Raw genomic sequence first — 13,367 nt, forward strand, 5'->3', positions numbered from 1 at the left:
CACAACCCACTGAACCAACCTTACCAACTGGGGGCAGACACCAAAAACAACGAGAACTACAAAGCTGCAGCCTGCAAAAAAAAACCCCAAACACAGTATGTTAATCAAAATGAGAAGACAGAGAAATAGGCAGCAGAGGAAGGTGGAAGGTAAAAACCCACCAGACCAAACAAATGAAGAGGAAACAGGCAGTCTACCTGAAAAAGAATTCAGAGTACTGACAATAAAGATGATCCAAAATCTTGGAAACAGAATGGAGAAAATACAAGAAATGATTAACAAGGACCTACAAGAACTAAAGAGCAAAAAAACTATGATGAACAACACAATAAATGAATTAAAAATTCTCTAGAAGGAATCAATAGCAGAATAACTGAGGCAGAAGAACAGATAGCTGACCTGGAAGATAAAAGAGTGGAAATAAGTACCCCAGAGCAGAATGAAGAAAAAATAATGAAAAGAATTGAGGACAGTCTCAGAGACCTCTGGGACAACATTAAATGTACCAATATTCGAATTATAGGGATCCCAGAAGAAGAAGAGAAAAAAAAAAAGGGACTGAGAAAATATTTGAAGCGATTATAGTTGAAAACTTCCCTAATATGGGAAAGGAAATAGTCAATCAAGTCCAGGAAGCACAGAGAGTCCCATACAGGATAAACCCAAGGATAAACATGCCAAGACACATATTAATCAAACTATCAAAAATTAAATACAAAGAAAAAATATTAAAAGCAGCAAGGGAAAAGTAACAAATAACATACAAGGGAATCCCCATAAGGTTAACAGCTGATCTTCCAGCAGAAACTCTGCACCAGAAGGGACACACAAGGTTTTACCCTTTCATCGCATATTTAAAGTGATGAAAGGGAAAAACCTACAACCAAGATTACTGTACTCAGCAAGGATCTCATTTAGATTATATGGAGAAATTAAAACCTTTACAGACAAGCAAAAGCTAAGAGAATTCAGCACCACCAAACCAGCTTTACAACAAATGCTAAAGGAACTTCTCTAGGCAGGAAACACAAGAGAAGGAAAAGACCTACAATAACAAACCCTAAACAGTTAAGAAAACGGTAATAGGAACATACATATCAATAATTACCTTCATTGTAAAGGGATTAAATGCTCTCACCAACAGACACAGACTGGCTGAATGGATACAAAAACAAGACCCATATATATGCTGTCTACAAGAGACCCACTTCAGACACAGGGATGCATACAGACTGAAAGTGAAGGGATGGAAAAAGATATTCCATGCAAATGGAAATCAAAAGAAAGCTGGAGTAGCAATACTCATATCAGACAAAATAGACTTTAAAATAAAGTCTATTACAAGAGACAAACAAGAACACCACATAATGATTAAGGGATCAATCCAAGAAGAAGATATAAGAATTGCAAATATTTATGCACCCAACATAGGAGCACCTCAATACATAAGGCAAATACTAACAGCCATAAAAGGGGAAATTGACAGTAACACAATCATAGTAGGGGACTTTAACACCCACTTTCACCAACGGACAGATCATCCAAAATGAAAATAAATAAGGAAACACAAGCTTTAAATGATACATTACACAAGATGGACCTTAATTGATATTTATAGGAGATTCCATCCAAAAACAACAAAATACACTTTCTTCTCAAGTGCTCATGAACATTCTCCATGATAGATCATATCTTGGGTCACAAATCCAGCCTTGGTAAATTTATGAACATTGAAATCATGTCAAGCATCCTTTCTGACCACAGTGCTATGAGACTAGATATCAATTACAGGGAAAAAACTGTAAAAAATTTGCATGAAGACAAACAGAAAATGGCGGAAGATTAAGACACAGAGATCACCTTCCTCCTCACAGATACATCAGAAATACATCTACACGTGGAACTGCTCCTACGGAACACCCACCGAACGCTGGCAGAAGACCTCAGACCTCCCAAAAGGCAAGAAACTCTCCACGTATCTGGGTAGGGCAAAAGAAAAAAGAATAAATGGAGACAAAGAATAGGAACGGGACCTACACCAGTGGGAGGGAGCCGTGAAAGAGGAAAGGTTCCCACACACTAGAAGCCCCTTCGTGGGCTTAGACTGCGGGTGGCGGAGGGGGGAAGCTTCGGAGCCACGGAGGAGAGCGCAGCAACAGGGCGCGGAGGGCAAAGCGGAGAGATTCCCACACAGAGGATCGGTGCCGACCAGCACTCACCAGCCCGAGCAGCTTGTCTGCTCACCTGCCAGGGAGGGCGGGGGCTGGGAGTTGAGGCTCGGGCTTCAGTCAGATCCCAGGGAAAGGTCTGGAGTTCGCAGAGTGAAAACAGCCTGAAAGTGTAGTGCGCCACGGCTGGCCGGGAGGGAGTCCGGTTGAAGTCTGGAGCTGCCGAAGAGGCAAGAGACCTTTTCTCCCCTCTTTGCTTCCTGGGTGCGAGGAGAGGGGTTTAAGCACACCACATAAAGGAGCTCCAGAAATGGGCTCGCAGCTGCCGAAGAGACAGGAGACTTTTTCTTGCCTCTTTGCTTCCTGGGGTGCGAGGAGAGGGGATTAAGGGCACCTCGTAAAGGAGCTCCAAAAACGGGCGCGAGCCGCAGCTATCGGCACGGACAGTAGAGACGGGTGTGGCCTCGGTCCAGTGCAGCGTCCCGCCAGCCTCTGCTGCTACGGGCTCGCCCCGAATCCGTGCCCCTCCGTCCCCCCAGCCTGTGCCAGAGCCCCCGAATCAGCTGCTCCTTTAACCTCGTCCTGTCTAAGCGAAGGGCAGACGCCCTCGGGCGACATACACGCAGAGGCGGGGCCAAGTCCAAAGCTGAACCCCAGGAGCTTTGCAAACAAAGAGTAGAGGGGGAGGTCTCTCCCAGCAGCCTCAGAAGCAGCGGATTAAAGCTCTACAATCAACCTGAAGTGCCCTGCATCTGTGGAAAACCTGAATAGACAGTGAAATATCCCAAATTGAGGAGGTGGACTTTGGGAGCAAGATATACTATTATTTTCCCCTTTTTTCTTTTTGTGAGTGTGTATGTGTGTGCTGCTGTGTAAGATTTTGTCTGTATAGCTTTGCTTGCACCATTTGTCCTAGGGATAGACGGACCCGTTTTTTTTTTAATAGAAATTTTTCTTCTTAATAATTATTTTTTATTTTAATAACTATTTTATCCTACTTTATTTTATCTTCTCCATTTCTTTCTTCCTTTATTCCTTCCTTTCTTCCCTCCTTCCTTCCATCCTCCTTTCCTTCTTCCCTTCCTTCCTTTCTTCCTCCCTTCCTTCCTCTCTTCCTTCCTCCCTTTCTTCCACTCCCCCTTCCTTCCTTTCCTCCTTTCTTCCTTTCCTGCCTTCTTCCTTCCTTGCTTTCTTCCTTCCTCCCTTCCTTTCTTTCTTCCTTCCTTCCCTCGCTTCCTCCTTCCTTCCTTCCTGTCTTTCCTATTTTTTCTCCCTTTTATTTTGAGCCGTGTGGATTAAAGGCTCTTGGCACTCCAGCCAGGCGTCAGAGCTGTGTCTCTGAGGTGGGAGAACGAACCTCAGGACACTGGTCCACAAGAGACCTCCCAGAACCACACAATATCAAATGGCAAAAATCTCCCAGAGATCTCCATCTCAACACCAAGACCCAGCTTCACTCAATGACCAGCAACGAACAGTGCTGATCACCCTATCCCCAACAAAGAGCAAGACAGGTCTACAGCCCCATCCATTAGCAGAGAGGCTGCCTAAAATCATAATAAGGCTACCAACATCTCCAAACACACCACCAGACGTAGACCTGCCCACCAGAAAGACAGGATCCAGCCTCATCCACCAGAACAGAGGCACTAGTCCCCCCAATCTACTCAACCCACTGAACCAACCCCAGCCACTGGGGACAGCCACCAAAAACAGTGGGAACTATGACCTGCAGCCTGCAAAATGAGACCCCAAACACAGTAAGATAAGCGAAATGGGAAGACAAAAACACACAGCAGATGAAGAAGCAAGATAAAAACACACCAGACCTAACAAATGAGGAAATAGGCAGTCTACCTGAAAAAGAATTCAGAACAATGACAGTAAAGATGATTGAAAATCTTGGAAATAGAATAGACAAATTGCAAGGAACAGTTAACAAGGACCTAGAAGAAATAAATAGGAAGCAAGCAATGATGAGTAACACAATAAATGAAATTAAAAATACTCTACATGGGATCAATAGCAGAATAACTGAGGCAGAAGGACGGATAAGTGACCTGGAAGATAAAATAGTGGAAATAACTACTGCAGAGCAGAAGAAAGAAAAAAGAATGAAAAGGACTGAGGACAGTCTCAGAGACCTCTGGGACAACATTAAACGCACCAACATTCGAATCATAGGGGTCCCAGAAGAAGAAGAGAAAAAGAAAGGGACTGAGAAAATATTTAGAAGAGATTATAGTTGAAAACTTCCCTAATATAGGAAAGGAAATAGTCAATCAAGTCCAGGAAGCACAGAGAGTCCCATACAGGATAAACCCAAGGAGAAACACGCCGAGACACATAATAATCAAACTGTCAAAAATTAAATACAAAGAAAACATATTAAAAGCAGCAAGGGAAAAACAACAAATAACACACAAGGGAACCCCCATAAGGTTAACATCTGATCTTTCAGCAGAAACTCTACAAGCCAGAAGGGAGTGGCAGGATGTATTTAAAGTGATGAAGGAAAAAAACCTACAACCAAGATTACTCTACCCAGCAAGGATCTCATTCAGATTTGATGGAGAAATTAAAACCTTTACAGACAAGCAAAATCTGAGAGAGTTTAGCACCACCAAACCAGCTTTACAACAAATGCTAAAGGAACTTCTCTAAGCAAGAAACACAAGAGAAGGAAAAGACCTACAAGAACAAACCCCAAACAAGTAAATGGTAATAGGGACATACATATCGATAATTACCTTAAAAGTAAGTGGATGAAATGCTACCACCAAAAGACACAGACTGGCTAAATGGATACAAAAACAAGACCCCTATATATGCTGTCTACAAGAGACCCACTTCAGACCTAGGGACACTTACAGGCTGAAAGTGAGGGGATGGAAAAAGATATTCCATGCAAATGGAAATCAGAAGAAACCTGGAATAGCAATTCTCATATCAGACAAAATAGACTTTAAAATAAAGACTACTACAAGAGAGAAAGAAGGACACTACATAATGATCAAGAGATGGATCCAAGAAGAAGGTATAACAATTGTAAGTATTTATGTACCGAATATAGGAGCACCTCAATACATAAGGCAAATACTAAGAGCCATAAAAGGGGAAATCAACAGTAACACAATCATAGTAGGGGACTTTAACATCCGACTTTCACCAATGGACAGATCATCCAAAATGAAAATAAATAAGGAAACACAAGCTTTAAATGATACATTATACAAGATGGACTTAATTGATATTTACAGGACATTCCATCCAAAAACAACAGAATACACATTTTTCTCAAGTGCTCATGGAACATTCTCCAGGATCGATCATATATTGGGTCACAAATCTAGCCTTGGCAAATTTAAGAAAATTGAAATCGTATCAAGTATCTTTTCCAACCACAACGCTATGAGACTAGATATCAATTACAGGAAAAGATCTGTAAAAAATACAAACACATGGAGGCTAAACAATACACTACTTAAAAACGAAGTGATCACTGAAGAAATCAAAGAGGATATCAAAACATACTTAGAAACAAATGACAATGGAGACACGACGACCCAAAACCTATGGGATACAGCAAAAGCAGTTCTAAGAGGGAAGGTTATAGCAATACAATCCTACCTTAAGAAACAGGAAACATCTCGAATAAACAACCTAACTTTGCACCTAAAGCAGTTAGAGAAAGAAGAACAAAAAAACCCCAAATTTATCAGAAGGAAAGAAATCATAAAGATCAGATCAGAAATAAATGCAAAAGAAATGAAGGAAACAATAGCAAAGATCAATAAAAGTAGAAGCTGGTTCTTTGAGAAGATAAATAAAATTGATAAACCATTAGCCAGACTCATCAAGAAAAGAAGGGAGAAGACTCAAATCAATAGAATTAGAAATGAAAAAGGAGATGTAACAACTGACTCTGCAGAAATACAAAAGATTATTAGAGATTACTACAAGCAACTCTATGCCAATAAAATGGACAACCTGGAAGAAATGGACAAATTCTTAGAAATGCACAACCTGCCAAGACTGAACCAGGAAGAAATAAAAAATATGAACAGACCAATCACAAGCACTGAAATTGAGACTGTGATTAAAAATCTTCCAACAAACAAAAGTCCAGGATCAGATGGATTCACAGGCGAATTCTTTGAAACATTTAGAGAAGAGGTAACACATATCCTTCTCAAACTCTTCCAAAAGATAGCAGAGGGAGGAACACTCCCAAACTTATTCTACGAGGCCACCATCACCCTGATACCAAAACCAGACAAAGATGTCACAAGAAACCTACAGGCCAATATCACTGATGAACATAAATGCAAAACTCCTCAACAAAATAATAACAAAACAGAATGAGCAGCACATTAAAAGGATCATACACCATGATCAAGTGGGGTTTATCCCAGGAATGCAAGGATTCTTCAATATATGCAAATCAATCAATGTGATACACCATATTAACAAATTGAATGAGAAAAACCATATGATCATCTCAACAGATGCAGAAAAGCTTTTGACAAAATTCAACACCCATTTATGATAAAAAGTCTCCAGAAAGTAGGAATACAGGGAGTTACCTCAACATACTAAAGGCCATACATGACAAACCCACAGCCAACATCATTCTCAATGCTGAAAAACAGAAACCATTTCCACTAAGATCAGGACAAGACAAGGTTGCCCACTCTCACCACTATTATTCAACATAGTTTTGGAAATTTTAGCCACAGCAATCAGAGAAGAAAAAGAAATAAAAGGAATCCAAAACAGAAAAGAAGTAAAGCTGTCACTGTTTGCAGATGACATCACACTATACATAGAGAATCCTAAAGATGCTACCAGAAAACTATCAGAGCTCAACAACGAATTTGGTAAAGTAACAGGATGCAAAATTTGTGCACAGAAACCTCTGGCATTTCTATACATTAATGATGAAAAATCTGAAAGAGAAATTAAGAAAACACTCCCATTTACCATTGCAACAAAAAGAATAAAATACCTAGAAATAAACTTACCTAAGGAGACAAAAGACCTGTATGCAGAAAACTATAAGACACTGATGAAAGAAATTAAAGATGATACAAATAGATGGAGAGATATACCATGTTCTTGGATTGGAAGAATCAACATTGTGAAAATGACTCTACTACCCAAAGCAATCTACAGATTCAATGCTATCCCTATCAAATTACCACTGGCATTTTGCACAGAAGTAGAACAAAAAAATTTCACAATTTGTATGGAAACACAAAAGACCCCGAATAACCAAAACAATCTTGAGAAAGAAAAACGGAGCTGGAGGAATCAGGATCCCTGACTTCGAACGATACTACAAAGCGACAGTAATCAAGTCAATATGGTACTGGCACAGAAACAGAAATATAGATCAGTGGAAGAGGATAGAAAGCCCAGAGATAAACCCACACACATATGGTCACTTTACCTTTGATAAAGGAGGGAAGGATATACAGTGGAGAAAAGACAGCCTCTTCAATAAGTGGTGCTGGGAAAATGGACAGCTACATGTAAAAGTATGAAATTAGAACACTCCTTAACACCACACACAAAAATAAACTCAAAATGGGTTAAAGACCTAAATTTAAGGCCAGACACTATCAAACTCTTAGAGGAAAACATAGGCAGAACACTCTATGATATAAATCACAGCAAGATCCTTTTTGACCCATCTGCTAGAGAAATGGAAATAAAAACAAAAATAAACAAATGGGACCTAATGAAACTTACAAGCTTTTGCACAGCAAAGGATACCATAAACAAGACCAAAAGAAAACCCTCAGAATGGGAGAAAATATTTACAAATGAAACAATGGACAAAGGATTAAATCCCAAAATATTCAAACAGCACATGGAGCTCAATATCAAAAAAACAAACAACCCAATTCAAAAATGGGTGGAAGACCTAAATAGACATTTCACCAAAGAAGACATACAGATGGCCAAGGGACACATGAAAAGATGCTCAACATCACTAACAATTAGAGAAATGCAAATCAAAACTACAGTGAGGTATCACCTCACACTGGTCAGAATGGCCATTATAAAAATCTCTAGAAGCAATAAATGCTGGAGAGGGTATGGTGAAAAGGGAACCCTCCTGCACTGTTGATGGGAATGCAAATTGATTCAGCCACTATGGACAACAGTGTGGTGGTTCCTTAATGAACTATAAATAGAACTACCATATGACCCAGCAATCCCACTACTGGGCATATACCCTGAGAAAACCATAATTCAAAAAGAGTCATGTACCACAATGTTCATTGCAGCACTGTTTACAATAGCCAGGACATGGAAGCAACCTAAATGTCCATTGACAGATGAATAGATAAAGGAGCTGCGGTACATATATACAATGCAATATTACTCAGCCCTAAAAAAGAAACGAAAATGAATTATTTGTGGTGAGGTGGATGGACCTAGAGTCCGTCATACAAAGTGAAGTAAGTCAGAAAGAGAAAAACAAATACCGTATGCTAACACATATATATGGAATCTAAAAAAAAAGAAAAAAATGGTTCTGAAGAACCTAGGGGCAGGACAGGAATAAAGACTCAGATGTAGTGAATGGACTTGAGGACACGGGGAGGTGGAAGAGTAAGGTGAGACAAAGTGAGAGAGTAGCATCGACATATATACACTACGGAATGTCAAATAGATAGCTAGTGGGAAGCAGCTGCATAGCACAGGGAGATCAGCTCATGCTTTGTGACCACCTAGATGTGTGGGATAGGGACAGTGGGAGGGAAATGCAAGAGGGAGGGGTTATGGGGATATATGTATATGTATAGATGATTCACTTTGTGATACAGCAGCAACTATCACAACAATGTAAAGCAATTATCCTCCAATAAAGATGTTAGGAAAAAATCATATGTAGAAACTGTCTTTAATATCAACATTAAACCCACTTCATTTTAAAAAATATTTATTTTTATAATGAGCTGCCTATACAAGTTATAGAAAGAAGGTTGATTATAATACATTATTAGTTATCCAGAGTTTTAAGGTGTTACAGGAAGGTTATTACCAGGCTGTCAGTTTAAGTAAATATGTAGTAAAATTGAACAATTTGATCTTCAAGTAAAATAAATGGAAATTCATCTACTAGGGTTTTTAAATAAATCCAACTACAAAATGTTTTAGAACTAGTATGATTTTTCCCATTTGTTTTGACATTTTAAAGATAAGCCTTACAAAATTTTCTTCCTTTTACACTAGTTCCTTGTAATATATATTATTTATGTCTTCCTGAACCACATACTTGATAGAAAGTGTTAAATTATATGATACTTCAAGACAGTGAGAAGCCACAAAAATTGCATGCACTATCAAAAGTTTATTTGTGAAATGAGAGATTGGCTGTTTTGTTATTATTCATCTCTTTAAGAGACATTCAGCAAGTACATGTGTCTACTTAAAGGAGAAACTGTATAATATGATATTTCTTATTCAAAAATGATCTCATTTCTTATATAAGCATTGTGTCAAGAAGTTTCAGTCTGTCCTCCATCTCATACAGGTTGAGTGACTAACATAAAATTGTGACAGCAACACCTGGCACATTTGAAGACAGTGTAGTTAAGTGTGGATAGGATCAGATTAGAAAGCAGATAATCTCACTCAGTTAACAAATGCTCTGAGGGCATTTGGGGCTGGGCACTATGGGCTGGGCACCACGCCAACATTGGGGAATGTGCCAGGTGTTTAAGAGCCTTAATGCTGTATTTCTAAGATGCACATTTGTTCATGCTTTACCATCTCTGACATTGTGGTACCTCTTACAGCAAACAAATGGCGTATTAGCTTTGATGAAACATGGTCATTCTAATTCCCTTTACTAAAATAGCATTTTTTAAAGGACAAAAAGTACACTAAGCAGCCTGGAGTGAAGAGCATGGAGGTTAAGTATATGAGTAAATCTTGATCCTTTTTCTTATACCACTGCGTGAGATGTCTTCTACTAGCGTTTAAATAACAATGCTTTTAATCATACGTATGTGTGCAAGCACTTTAATCTCTCAAGTTGTGAGCTACTTGAAGCCAAGGATAATATTGTATTATTTTCTTTCCTCAAACTTGTGAAGAATAGGTACTCATATATATGTATGAATGAATAGGGACATGATTATTCAGACCTGAGCTACAAAGGAAAGCCTTTTTCCTCTTTCTCCCATTTAATTTGTGTTTGTGTTCCACAAATAGTAACAGATACTTGGTAAGGAGTCATTTCCTTCAATTACTAACTATTATAGGTATTTTCCAAGAGTGTGAATGTATGTGTGTTCTTTATTATGGTTAAAATCCAAATTCAATAAAATTGTGTGAATATTTACATTCACTTGAACATAATGAAACATTGTGACCTGATGCCATATTTGTATGTTGAAAAAAACAGATCAGAAGTTGTAATTAAGATAACTTTAGACATTTGGCATTTGACCCGTTCAAAATCATGACTGAGTCTATGGAATATTGGGAACTCATATTTTGGGTACTTTCTTAATATAAAGCACATAATAAGCCACAACTAAATATCTGGACATAAGCTAAGGGTATGTTCCCAGCTAGCTAGATTTTTTCTCATGACCCAGGATTTTGTGTATCTTCATGTAGCGTCTGCTATGGATCTGTGCACAATATCAAGACTTTCTTCTCCCCTGTTGTCAAACAGACAGAATCCCACAGATATGGTTTGTGTGATTTCTCAAAAAGCCCCCTTTCACCTGCTTTTAGAAATTTAACTTGGTTCAGGGGAATTTCAACTGCAAGAGCAAGCAAGTATCTTGCTCACGCTGTGGTAAACAAAGGATCTTGGTTTTGCAACACAGGGAGTGCCCCTAGCTTCCAGAACCTCATGTGCATGTACTAGTTCTTCTGAAGACGAACAGAGGCAGCATTCTTTCTCCTCTTCCTCCCACATGCCCGGCTATTCAGTCCTCTCGGGCTTTGTCAACCCATTTATCTAGTTTTTATTTTGTGGGTTTAGCTGTCTCCTAGTTTCACAAAATTTATTTGTTAATTTTGTGTTTGATATTTCTTGTTGCTTTTGGGTAATCCTCAGGAAGGAAACGAAATGCCAGCTTTACCCCATCATCTTTAAATCAGATATTCCCTGGAAGGATTTCTATTAAAGCAGGAACCATTGAATGTATTTTTACTATAGGTAAAAAAAATTTTCTGGGGAACTGCTATCAGAATTAATTGACGAACAGCAAGCTGTTCTCCACCTACTTATTCCTTACTCCATTGAGTTATTGCTTCTTCCTTGCCTCTGGCTCCAGGGAAGACACATTTTAAATATGACTGGTGGATTATGCCCCACCAGGAATGACATCAAATCCCCATTACAGTCCCCTAAATTGAAGCAAACAGGTTGGTTACCATTAAGGAAGGTATTTTGCTATTGGTTCATTCTCCCCCAACCACCCTGTAAACACAGTAGAGCATTTATCTACCTTTGAACAATTACCATTCTAAATATTTGCCTTTCATCCTGCCTGGTGGACATATTTATGATCTCTGTCAACGGTACTGTATCTGGACTGAGGGTTGTTGTTATTATTGTTTTATTCGGTTTTGTTTTAAGCAATCTACTAATTTGATTGAATTTCTACTCTAACTTTAAGTACTTATATTTTAAGCTCTGCCAGTCTTTGGGGAATTTACAACCTAATGTTTTCTCAACCTTCTTGTGGATGCTCTACTGCTGGTTGACTTCTCTGTTGTGACTCTGAACCTCACTGAACTTCAAGACCTGGAAATACATTTACTCAGCACTCTTTACTTGATTCTAAACCTTTAGATCTCAATTCATTACCACACCCTGAAACCCTAGTTTCTGCCTCAGCCAACCAAATGTGAGCATCTTATCAATGTAAACAGAATCCACTGCCACTAATTCCCTGCTGTATCAACCACCCACCTTTTAGTGAGCTCTGAACATCCTCAGATATACTAATATTTTTAACTATGAAGAAAATAATATTCTCCATAGTCTTAGAAGTAGAAGCTTTTAGTTAAGTACTTTATGCTTAGCACCGACTATGTCAGCTTAAAGCAGATAATGATTCAAGAATCACGAGAAGCACAACTTGAAAAGTAAAGGAAGAGTGCCAAATTGTAGCTGAGCGAACAGCTGTGGCCTAGATCTAGAAGAGCTATAGCAGCGGTGCTCTCAATTTAAAATGAACCCTGTGAAAGTTCTGAATGGCAGATCTCAGAGAAACTATATTTAAATTTTCACATAAAATTAAAGAACTTTCTTTTATGTACACAGCAGTAGGTGATAGGAATTCAAAGCTTGGTCTCCTAAATAAATTACCACAAGCTCTTCCAGAATACATTTCTTTGCACTTCTCTGTTTATCCCCCTATAAATTAATTGTGGATGTTTATGTATTAGTATCAGATAATTGGTCAACGTAATAATTAATAAAATGGTAGAAAGTCTGAATGTTACTGAAAACATTTTTTGGTAGGCTTAAAGAATAAGATGCTATTTTGTTTTGGGGGATCCTTATGAACATTTATCAGGAATCAAATATACAATATCATTAATAAAGGTGTTTTACAATCTACAAATATATTAAAATAAAATTAAGATGAATTGGATTTAATTAATGGACTGGTTAGTTTGTTGTTGATGTTGCTTTAATTGAAGAAGTGAGAAAGTTATTTAAATGCTGAGGCAATCATTTGTTTTGCTGAGGTCCTCTATGTTAGAAGAAGTAGGAGATTATTGGTGTAAATTTGGAATGAAGAATATCTTCCTACAAAGACAATAAACCCAAAATGTATAAAGACAAAATATAGACATATTTGACTATATACAAAGGAATAAAAAAGGTACCATAAATATATTATGAACAAAGTCCAAAGGCATGTGATAGATTGAGAAAAATATTGGCAAAATGTGGGGCAGATAAAGAGTCAATAATCCAACTACCACCAAATGCCTATACATTAAGAAGAAAAGGCAAACAACCTAAAGAAAAATCAACAAATGATATGAGTAAGAGTTTCATAGAAGTAGAAATCCAAATATTAAATGAACCTATGCATTCCCAAGTTTATTCATAGCCTAGGAAATGCAAATAAAAGATCCAAAAGGTGCTATTTTTAAACTATCAGATATTGGCAGAAATTTAAGGTACACCATCCAGTGCTAGTA

Source organism: Kogia breviceps, chromosome 12 (assembly GCF_026419965.1).
Source record: "Kogia breviceps isolate mKogBre1 chromosome 12, mKogBre1 haplotype 1, whole genome shotgun sequence".
NCBI lineage: Eukaryota > Metazoa > Chordata > Mammalia > Artiodactyla > Physeteridae > Kogia > Kogia breviceps.